Here is a 13,089-nt window from a genome sequence, read left to right on the forward strand (position 1 = left end):
AAGTGGCGAATCTGCTCTTATGGACTGAAGCAAAGTTGAGTGGCATACCTGGATAGTGCACAAAATTTGGCCTCATAAGCAGCAACAAACATCATTCCTTGCTCTAGGATTAGGAACTCATCTCTCCTCCTATCCCTCAAAGTCTGGGGTATATACTTCTCCATAAATAAGCTAGAAAATGATGCCCAAGTCATAGGTGGTGCCTTTGCTGGTTGACACTCAACATAAGACCGCCACCACATTTTGGCATCCCCCTGAAAATGGTAGGTCACAAACTCAAGACCGAATTATTCTACTATGTCCATTTTATGTAGCAGCTCATGACAATCAACTGGAAAATCAGAGGCATCTTCAGATTCAGCACCCTTGAAGACTGGAGGTTTCAACTTTAAGAACTTAATGAAAAGGTCATGCTTATCACCTGTCATTATAGACCATGTAGTCAATCGAGGAAACGTGCCTATTTCCAAGGATGTATCCATGCGGGGAGCCATTGCAACTACATGTTGTACTCCCTGAAACGTGAGGTGCTGGTGCAGAAAACACTGAGGTTGTCTGACCTTGATCAGATAACCCGCTGAGATAAGTGAGAACCTGATTTATCATCTCCGGAGTAGGCTGGGGTGGTACTTCCTTCTCCTGAATATACTCATCTTCCCCTTCACCACCCTCTCTTCCTACCTCTACAGTTGGTAGTGGAGTCACCGCCCTATCCCTAGATGGACCAGATGCTTGTACTCTACCTCTAGTGGTCCTTCTCCCGCGACCTCTACCACGACCTCTCGCCACTACACCCCCTCGATCTACTGTCCCAATGGTTGGCTCAGAAGCACCCTGTCTTGCCGGTGTTGGTGTTGGCACAATTGTTGCTCTAGTTCTAACCATCTGCCAAATAGAGTTAAGAAGGTACGATACCAATTAGTATCACCTAGATACCAATTGGATCCAAGTAATACCACGAAATAAAGAAAAGTATGAGTTTCTCTAAAGCCATATAGCCTCTCGAAGAACAGTAAAGGCGTCCCCATACCATTCCGCAAGATTCTACTAGACCTGTCCTTATGTGATGAGATCATTTAACCTAACGCTCTGATACCAAGTTTGTCACGACCCAAAATAAGTCGTGAGTGGCACCCACACTCAACCTCCTAGGTAAGCAAACTAACACATCTAAACCCCAACATATACAATAGTTCAACTATGAATAACAAAAATAATGCGGAAGCTCCAAAACTTATTAAGTAACCAATTAAATAAGCTTTTAAAGTTTAATACTTATTATCCCCAAAATCTGAAAGTCATCACATCAAGGACATCTATCCTCAAATTACTTAGTCTAAGAGTATTTAAGAAATCAAAATAAGCAAAAAAAAATGGTACATATCCGAAATTCAAAGACATCAATACGTGAATGAGAGAATCTAGCACGAGCTAGAAATAATAGCCCACCCTGAACTCTGATGTGCTGGAGACTGGATAGAGCTGAGGGCGAGTCGAAGTCGATGGTACACTTGCTGTACTCCACAAAAGAACAACGAAGAAAATACAAGTATGGGTCAGTACAAGGAACACGTACTGAGTAGGTATCATCGGCCAACTCAAAATAGAAACCAATATATATTGAATAATAATATAAAATCAACTACAATACTTAACAGGTGGCAAGCAACAAACACATGAACCAGTGACAATAACACCATATTAGGTACATCGTCAATCACAATATCAAGCACACATATGAGGACTCATGCCTCCACACCATACTCATTTAGAAAACGGGTTCTTTGAGATTGAGTATATTAAGTTAATTTAAGATTCTTTTTCTTTAATTTTACCGTGTTGGAACGTGACACTCCGATCCCATATACCGTGTCGGAGCGTGACACTCCGATCCCATAATATCGTGTCGAAACGTGACACTCCGATCCAATAATACCGTGTCGGAACGTGACACTATGATCCAATTATCTTATTATTTTATTTCATCAAGCCTGCTTTATTCAAGGAGTCATTTTAATAGAGAGGGTTCAAGATTAGAAATTCAACAGTCTCACAATTTTAGGTCAACCACAAACCACACAACCAAGACATACAACAATACAATCAAGTACATAGGAAACTTCACATTATCACTCAATACATATTAATCGCTATTGAGAGTTTATCTATCAAATATAAATTAACCATAACCTACCTCCACCGAAGAATCGAAGTCAAGCAACTACTTCTCCAATGCCTTTCCTTTCCTTATTGCCTCCTAACCCTTCCAATCTATCAAGTATATATATACGTAACTTGTAAGTTAATGAGTCTCTAAACACTCAATTTATTCTATGTTTAATCTAGACCAAAAAACCCACCTAATTATATAATCAATTTCCTAAAGTTCAAACCGAAGGATAATTCTCCATCCTCCAATTATTATAACTTTGAATGAAGTTTAAATTATTTAATACACCTAATATATATTATCTATCTCAATATATCAAACTTTAGTTTATTAAATAATAATAATAATAAGTTATAATATCCCAACTAAAGCCACTGGTGTCGAAACCAGTGGCAGTCCTCATATGTACATGTATACTAACATTTTTATATTAATTCTTAGGCAACATTAGGTACAATAATGTCATCCTTTATTCTCCCTGCTTCATTCTCTATTAATTATAATTATGAACTAAGAGGCATAGTATCGGTCCACATACATAACACCTGTAACTTTAATTTTTATTCTTTTTCAAATTAACAATCTAATATAATATAATATATGTATCCCTTTTTGTTATAATGATTCAGGCATCCTTATTATAATAATAACAAAAATCAATTCTTGTACTACCGATTCCAACCCAACAATTTCAATAGTAGTAATTCTCATCCTACCATTAATTATGAGCATAAAGATTTCCTGAAAAAATGTTATTCTTTCCGTGTATAGCCGCCACTATTATTTTCTTCTAAATTTTCCTTTCTTTTTTACAGTTTATTTATTAGGGAAAATTATGGGATGACAAACATTCCTAAGTAATTATATAATAAGGGTATAATTTAATTTATTTACTTTTTATAATTATAGTTTATTTTTTTTTGCTATAATTAATGGGGTCCATCACCTATTCCTAAACCAATAGTATAGAAACCTTTTTTTTTTAATTTTGTATATAATTTTACACAAAATAATATTATCTCTCCTATTCATATTCCACCTTTTTCTCCTACAATTAATACTTCTATTCGATTTTGAATTTCAAATTGTCAAAAATTCAATTCCTCCCTCCCGAAATTGAATTCAATTTTCGCAAGTACTCCTAAATTTTAGTCGTTCTCCTTTCTCTTTTTTTTTTTCCTTATTCAACAATTGTATATGTATTGTGTTTCTTATGTTTTTTCATATTTTTTTGGTGAAATGATCGATTGTTTGTTTTTATTAGATCACAAATTCTCCACAGAATAATGAATCATCTTCATCTATGAGGATTACCAGAGGTATTCCATTGCATGTCAATTTTGTTGACAATTTACCCTCGTTTTCAATGGGTTTAACTCAAGATTTTGGGGTTGATGTAGGGTCTATGGTAAAATCCAAACAATTTCAACATGAACCAACAATGGAAGAATTGAGATCAAAGAAAAAATATAACCCTACGGCAGTTCAAGAAGTTCTTAACAATGCCAAAACTAGAGCATTAAAATTGTACAAGGAGGAAGATAGAGGAAAGCAGTAAACATTGATTTAGAGGAGAATTCATCTGAAATTGACGGATCTGAAGAACATCATAATCATGAGGTAGTGGCTTAAAACACAACTTTAGATACAATTTTTTTGTTACTTAGGTGTCAATATACAAAAAATTATTTGTTTTAGTAGATTGTGTATTTACGTAATTGTATATAGTATATTGAATGTTTAGTACACACATGTTTTAGTTATTTATATATATCTTCCATTATATATTTGTATATTCCTTTAGTTATTGTATGTGTCTGTAGATTTGATTATTTTATACATACTTTAAGTTATGTATAATGAATAATATACTAAGTTTTAATAGTGGTAGTAGTGGATTGTATATTAAAGGCTCCATATTATTTTTGTTTTTGTATACATATAAAAAAAGTAATTGTATTTTGTTATATAGATGAAAAAATTTCATATATGATTATAATTTGTATATTTTAGTAGTTATATATACAAAAAATTATTTGTTTAAGCAAATTTTGTATTCAGGTAGTTGTATATAGTATATTGCATGTTTAGTACACACATGCTTTAGTTATATATCTTCCATTATTTATTTGTATATTCATTTAGTTATTGTATGAGTCTGTGGATTTGATTAGTTTATACATACTTTAAGTTATGTATAATGAATAATATACTAAGTTATAATAGTGGTAGTAGTGGATTGTATATTAAAGGCTCCATATTATTTTTGTTTTTGTATACATATACAAAAAGTAAATGAATTTAGTTATAGAGATGGGAAAATTTCATATATGATTATAATTTGTGTATTTTAGTAGTTATATACAAATTATTGAAGTTAGTATATATTAAGTTTATATATTATTGTAGTATATACAAAGTCATTTAGACAGTTGTATATATTGCCATGTTTAACTACCATATTCATGTACACATATTAATATACAAAAAAGGTAAGTTTGTATATGTATACAAAAGAAACGCAATTACACTGATCTTCTTCCTAATATACAAATACTACATCAAAAAAAGTATATAATTGTATCATATGAATTTTCTTCTTTAAAATTTTTTATATTTTTGAAATCAGTTTTCAAAAGCAAAACACTTACGTTATGGCTATATACAATTATCACCAACGATTACCTGTATTCGATTACACTGATCTTCTTTATAATATACAAATACTACATCAACAAAAAGTATATAATTGTATCCTACGAAATTTCTTCTTAATAAATTTATATATTTTTGAAACCAGTTTTCAAAAGAAAAACACTTACGATATGACTATATACAATTATCAACACAATAATGAACGCACATACATCAAAATTTGTAAATCCAATAGAATATTGTATAAATATTGCAATAATAAACATGAATTTTCATCCAATGAACGATTACCTATATTCAATTATAAAGAAAAACAAAAAAAAATGAATGAACTGCTATTTCATAAACTGCAGAAACAAGTTTATCTTGTGTTTTAATCGCTGTATACTTCTTATTTTTTTTGGAAAAAAAAATGAATTTGAACGTTTACCTTAAATTATGGACGTTTACCTTAAATTATGGCATTATCTAAATTTATTGTTAGCATATTTAATGCTTCAGTTACAAACCACTCTTTATAAAATAAAATTATATAAATAAAAAAGAAAAGAAACCTTATATACGAAATTAAAGATACCTAAAATAACTAAACTATACCCATAGAATGTAATTAGGTAAACTATACCCATATAATGTTATTTAATCAATTAAGTTTGCTATATATGAAATTTTCCCTATTTATTACCCTAATTCTTATATAACCAATTATAAAAAATAGTAAAAGTGACCCACTATTTATTTTAATATTATTTTCTTAACCAATAACTAAATAAATTAGTAAAACTATCCCACTAATTTCATAGTGGTAGTTATAAATAGTCCAAAATACCCATTTAAAGTCTATCAAAAAAAATATTTATGAAATAAAAAGCTCTAATACTCAAAACGACCAAAATGATTAGTAGCGTGAACTACTCTTCCCAATTTGCAAATCAAATGACAATATTTGATTTATTAATTTAGTTACTTTTGCATGCCTAATTATCATATTATAAATATTTTTATAAAGAGAATGAAAGTAGTAAAAATAAAGCATATTCAAGAAACATAATGATATAATATTAGTTCAGAATTAAGAAAGGATCAAATTTTAATTTAATAAGAGCTAGTTGTAGAAGAAATTGTAAAGACTTTTTCAATTTTTTTGAAAATATGACTCTTGAGTTTTTCTCATTACATGGTTAATTTGTAAGGTAATAAACACCTAAAATAGGATAAAATAAATAAATAATATAACTTAAAAGAAATAAAAAAAAAACAAAATTGAGAAAAGCACCAGACATTATGGGTATAAACTTTAGTTTTATTTAAAACATTTACGGAATAATTTGTAACATAATTTTTTATGTTAAAGAATAAAAAAGTTCTAGAGATATAAATAAGACAAAGAAAAGAATTAAAAAAATAGATGAATATAAAATTATGAATCATGACCCAATTGATTCTTAAAAAAATAGATGAATATAAAATTATGAATCATGACCCAATTGATGTCTCACTTTACCTAATTTACAATATATATGTAACGATATTTATGGATAATACAAAGAAGCTACTAAATTACCAATAATAAAAATGGGATATTAGACTATGAATCTTACTCATAACTTATATCTTATCATTTCACATTATTAGGGAAGTTCAATCGCATAAATTTTGACAAATCCCACAATATGATCCAACTTAGAGAAGGTAAAATGTTTGAAAAAAAAAATCAAGAATAATTTCAATCAGCTTATGATTTGAGAAATTGAAGTCTAAATAAAAAACGATAATTAAAAGAGAAGTAAGCATTAGTTGTAAACAAACAAAATATCAAGAAAAATTGTGCATGACCATTATCATTAACTAAAGCAACTAAAATGTCAATACCAAAAATGGGTTATTACTCTATCAATAGTCATCAATGTTTTGTACTTGCCCATAACATTTATATTAATATAAAAAGTAAAATAATACATATTGTGATAATCCGCAACATAATATAATATAAATTAGAAAAGATGATATCCTACACATTAATGTGAAATAGTCTGAGATGAAATTCAACTCGTCAATGAGAAATCAAAATTTTAAAAAAATAACATTAGAATGAAGCAATATAATAAGATAACATAATAAAATGACAAAACACAATTGTACAAATATAATATTTTGTTCCAAATAAATTCAAGAATCTATAAAATATAAAAGTACCAATTGAAAAATAGTCATCTAAATGATAATGATGAAATCGTCACGCAAAAAAGCAAAATAATTGAAAAAAACAGTCATCTACAATGACAATGGTGAAAGTATAATACATATATCATTATCAAAATCATATATAATATAATATTAATATTTGTAAAAAAAAAAAAGGTATCTGAAAATTGCCTAAGCAGTCTCATCATAAGGGAAGCAATTAGTGAAAAAAAATATATTTCTGCACGATATAAATAATTGAAAATTTATAGTACTATGAAATGAGATAATGCTTCAACTTCACAATTGATTTTGAAAAACAAAAAAACATTTAATGTCATAAAAGAGTATAAATAATAATCAAAAGAGAACATTTTACCAATAAATTGAATAAATTAATTACAAGTGATTGGTTTTATATTTTCTTTCCTATCAATAAAAGGTTTCTTAACAAAAAATAAAACTCTTTCTACTCATTTTGATCGACTCTTCAATCATGGATACCGACAATTATTTAATTTTAATTCAACTTAAAGAACGTTGGGACGCATCAATTATTATTGATAATTCAACATTTAATTGATGTTTTTCAGTGATTTTTCTAATTGAAAAATCATGATCGTTATGTTGTAGTATACTATGTTGGATATGAACTTTGTGTTGCAATCTAAACACAACGTTAAAAATCAGTATTATATAATTAAATTTTGTCAATATAAGTCTTTTAATTAATGGTGTAAAATAGATTGTTGTTGTTATTCACCATTCCATATATATATTTTTTGTATTTATTCTATGATTTGTTTTGAGGTTTGGCATAGAAAACATATTTAGTGATTATGTGTTTTGGTAATTTATTTGGTGAAATAGATCATTCTTAATTAGCGGAAGCGATGCGCTGTCAATTTGGTGTAATTTTGATTTTTTGTGGTTTCATTCATAGTGAGTTTTTTAATATATAATGATGGTATACATATTGATTCAAAAAAAAAAAAAACTTAAGTATACGAATTAGGTACCTTAATTACCACTATATAGCAATAGTTTTTACTGCGCCAACATAACAATATAATTTTTTTAATGTTAGGTTTTAATATTCTAAAAGAATATTATGAAAAACTTTTAATTCGTGCACCATGATTTCTGTTGTCCCTTTTTTTCTCAAAAGCTTTTACCTTTCACGATTTATTCAAATTGGTTATATATATTCTCTCCTATCAATAAAAGATCTCTAACAAAAATAGAACTCTTTTTTCTATTCATTATGATCGATTGTTCATTCATGAACACCAATAATTATTCAATTCTAATTCAACATAAAGGACGTTGGAACGCTTGATGTATTATTGACAATTTAACATTTAATTGGTGTTTTTTAAGTGATTTTTCTAATTGAAAAATCGTGATTGTTATGTTGTAATATACTATGTTGGATATGAATTTTGTGTTACAATATGAAAAACAACATTGAAAATCAGTTTTATAAAATTGAATTTTGTCATAATGAGTCGTTTAATTAATGGTGTAAAATAGGTTGTTGTTTTTATTCACCTTTCCTTATTTTTTTTTTTATTGTTTAATTTGTTTTGTAATGTTTTGAGGTTTGGATAAAGCATAGTTAGTAATTATGTGTTTTGATAATTTATTTGGAGAAAATTGATCATTAATTTATTTGGAGAAATTGATCGTTCTTCATTAGCGAAAATGATGGGCTGCCAATTTGGTGTAATTCTGAGTTTTTGTGGTGTCACTCATAGTGAGTTTTTTTGTATATAAAGATGGTGTATATATTAATTCTAGAAAAACTTAACTATACGAATTAAGTACCTTAATTACCACTATACAACAATAGTTTTTTCTTTTGCGCAACATAACAATAGTTTTTCTTTTCAAAGTTAAGTTTTAATATTAAAAAAATGTGATATTAATAAAAACGTTTAATTCGTGCTCCACAATTTCCGTTGTCCCTTTTTCTCTCAAAATCTTTTACCTTCCACGATTTACTCAAATTAGTTATATATACATGTATTCTTTCCTATCTATAAAAGATTTTAACAAAAATAAAAATTCTCTTTCTACTCATTCTGATCGATTGTTCGATCATGGATACCAACAATTATTCAATTCTAATTCAACATAAAGGACTTTTGGACACATTAGATAATATTGATGATTCAACATTTAATTGGTGATTTTTAAGTGATTTTTCTAATTAGAAAATCATGATCATTATGTTGTAGTATACAATGTTGGATATGGACTTTTGTGTTACAATCTGAAACAATGTTAAATATCAGTTTTATAAAATTGAATTTTGTCAATAATGAGTCGTTTAATTAATGGTGTAACAACGGTTGTTGTTATTCACCATTTCATGTTTTTTTTTTCCGTATTTATTCTTTAATTTGTTTTGTAGGATTTTGAGATTTGGAATAAGAAGCATATTAAATGATTATGTGTTTTGATAATTTATTTAGTGAAATTGATCGTTCTTAATTAACGAAAATGATGGGCTGCTACTTTGGTGTAATTCTGATTTTTTGTGGTGTCACTCAAAGAGAGTTTTTTTTTTTTTTTTTGTATATAATGATGGTGGTGTACATATTTATTCTTAAAAAAATTTAAGTGTACGAATTAAGTACCTTAATTACAACTATATAACAATGATTTTTTCTTGCGCCTCTATAGCAGTAGTTGTTTTTTAAATAGGTTTTAATATTAAAAGAATATAGTATTCAAAACAAGTAAAATTAGTGCTCCACGGTTTCCGTTATTCCTTTTTTTCTTCTCAAAATCTTTTAGCTTCCACGACTTACTCGAATTGGTTATATATGCTTTCTTCCATCAACAAAAGGTTTCTTAACAAGAATAAAAATCTCTTTCTACTCATTCTGATGGACTGTTCAATTATGGATTCAACATAAAGGACGTTAGGACGCATCCATTATTATTGATAATTCAATATTTAATTGGTGTTTTTAAAATGATTTTTCTAATTGAAAAATCGTGATCCTTATATTGTAGTATACTATGTTAGATATGGATTTTTGCGTTACAATCTAAAAAATAACGTTAAAAATCAGTTTTATAAAATTGAATTTTGTCTATAATGAGTCGTTTAACTGATGGTGTAAAATAGATTGCTGTTGTTATTCACCATTCCATGTTTTTTATGTATTAATTCTTTAATTTGTTTTGTAGAGTTTCGAGGGTTGAAATAGAAAACATATTTAGTGATTATGTGTTTTGGTAATTTATTTGGTGAAATTGATCATTCTTAATTAGCGAAAATGATGGACTGCCAGTTAGGTGTAATTCTGATTTTTTGTGGTGTCACTCAAAATGAGTTTTTTTTTATTAATATAATGATGGTGTACATATTGATTCTTAAAAAACTTAAGTATACAAATTAAGTACCTTAATTACCGATATGTAGCAATAATTTCTTTTGCGCCTACATAGCAATAGATTTTTTTTCAAAGTTAGGTTTTAATATTAAAAGAAATGTAATATTAAAAAAAACATTTAAGTAGTGCTCTGCGATTTCTGTTGTTCCTTTTTTTTCTCAAAATTCTTTTATCTTCCACGGTTTACTCAAATTGCTTATGTATAATATCTTCTATCAATAAAAGGTTTTTTAACAAAAATAAAACTCTCTTTTTACTCATTCTGGTCGACTGTTTAATCATGAATACCAACAATTATTCAATCCTAGTTCAACATAAATGTAGCGACCCATTAGGTAGTTTTGAGTGCTACAAATTTTATTTCATAAAAGACTCTTCCGATAAATTCTAAATAGGTATTTTGGACTATTCGTAATTATAATTATATGATTATGGGGATAATTTTAATAATTAATTTAGTTGATGATTAAAGAAAATAATATTAACATTATTAGTTGACCACTTTCACCACTTTTATAATTAATCAAATATAGTAATTAGAATAGTAAATAACCAGTTTGAAAAAAAAAGAAGAAAAGAGGGGGCAGAGGAAAATAGCAGAAAGCAGTGTGAACAAAAAAGAACGACCTCGACATAAGTCATAAAATCGTTAACCTCTTGTATTTCATATATATATTGATATGAGGAGTACTATTATTATTATAATAAAATTGATGGTAGAAGAAAAAACAAATTGAAAAAAAAAGAAAGAGAAATGTGTTACCATAATTGAACTTGAGGAAATAATAAGTTATAGATAAAATAGGTAATTTGCGCAATGATTATGGCCAATCGTTATATCATTATCGTGGAAAATCATTTTATGTCAATATACATACAGAAGAAGCTGGTAATTGTTAATTGTTAATATATGTGAAGTATTTTTGGATTAGGATTAAACATCTGGAAATTGGGCTTTACTCAAAGTTGAGTCACAAGTATGGTAACTTGACACGAGTTTCTATCTAGTTATCAATAATATTTTTAAAATCTTCTTATAATTATAATGTTGTGATTTAAGTTTTAATATATTTAAATACGTAATTAAATATTAGGTGTATTATATTATTTCAATACTATTAAGTTATGCTAATTGGAAGAATTAAGATTTACCATTAGGTTTGAACGATAGAGAAATTGATTATAGAATTGGGTGAATTTTTGAGTCTAGGCTATATATATAGTAACAGGGGTGTCTATATACTCGTTAGCTTACAAATTGTGCATTCTTATTGAAAACGTGTAGAGGCGTTAATGAAAGGGAAGTCATTGTAGAAGTAGCTTGCTTGACGTCAGTTTTTCGGTGGAGGAAGGTTATAGTTTATTCTATGTGATAGATAGACTCTTAATATTAATGAATAGTCATTGAGTGATATTGTGAATATTTCGATGTACTTGGTGGTTGTGGTTTGGATGATTTATGTGGTGCTGTGATTGGTGTGAAATCTTGAGACCGTGAAATTCATAATTTTGAACTTTCTCTATCGAAGAGATGCCTTGAATAAAGAGAGATTGATAAAAAATATTGTTATTGAAGTGAAAAGTGGTGATGATAAATGATAAATTAATAATATTATTGAATCAGATGTCACATTCCGACATGATATTTTAGATCGGGTGTCACGAGCCAGCACGATATTATTGGATCGGGTGTCACTTTTCGACATGATAATATTAAGGGACAACATATTAAAACAAATTAATGTATTCAATTTCAAAGAACCCAATTCCCAAAAGATCTTGGTGTGGAGACATGAGTCCTCATGTGTGTTCTTGATATTGTTGATTGATTTCGTACTTACTTTGATGTTGTTGTCACTTGTTCATGTTGGTATTGCTTGTCACCTGATGAGTGCCATAGTTGATTTTATTCTATTACTCATTGCATGTTAGTTTCTATTTTGAGTTGGTCGATGTTATCTACTTAGTACGAAGCATCCCTACTTGTCTTTTCTTCATTTTCTTTTGTGGAGTGCAACAAGTGTACCATCAACTTCGACTCGCCCTCAGCTCTAGCCAGTTTCAAGCACATCAAATTTCAAGGTGAGCCATTCCTTCTAGTTCGTACTGGATTCTCTCATTCATGGCATGATCCTACTTACTAATTTTAATGTCTCTAATACTTTTAGACTTGGTATTTTGAGAATAAATATCCTTGATGCGATGAATCTAAGATTTTGTGGATAATATGTAATAGATTTTAGAGGTTTATTTTATTGGTTACTGTAATAAGTTTTGAACTTCCTCATTATGGTTGTTATCCATGGTTGAACAATTCATACGAGTTGGGATTGAATACATTGATTTGCCCCACCTAGGAAGTTTAGTGTCGGTGTCACTCATGACTCGTTTTGGGCCGTGACACGCATCAGGTACTATTGATAATTTAATATTTAATTGGTGTTTTTAAGTGATTTTTTAATTGAAAAATCATGATCGTTATGTTGTAGTATACTATGTTGGGTATGAATTTTTGTTTTACAATTTGAAATACAACGTTAAAAATTAATTTGATAAAATTGAATTTGTCTACAATGAATCTTTTAATTACTGGTGTAAAATAGGTTGTTGTTGTTATTCATCAATTATGTTCTTTTATATATATATATATATATATATATATATATATATATA

This window comes from Solanum pennellii, chromosome 4 (genome assembly GCF_001406875.1).
Source record: "Solanum pennellii chromosome 4, SPENNV200".
In the NCBI taxonomy this organism is placed as follows: domain Eukaryota; kingdom Viridiplantae; phylum Streptophyta; class Magnoliopsida; order Solanales; family Solanaceae; genus Solanum; species Solanum pennellii.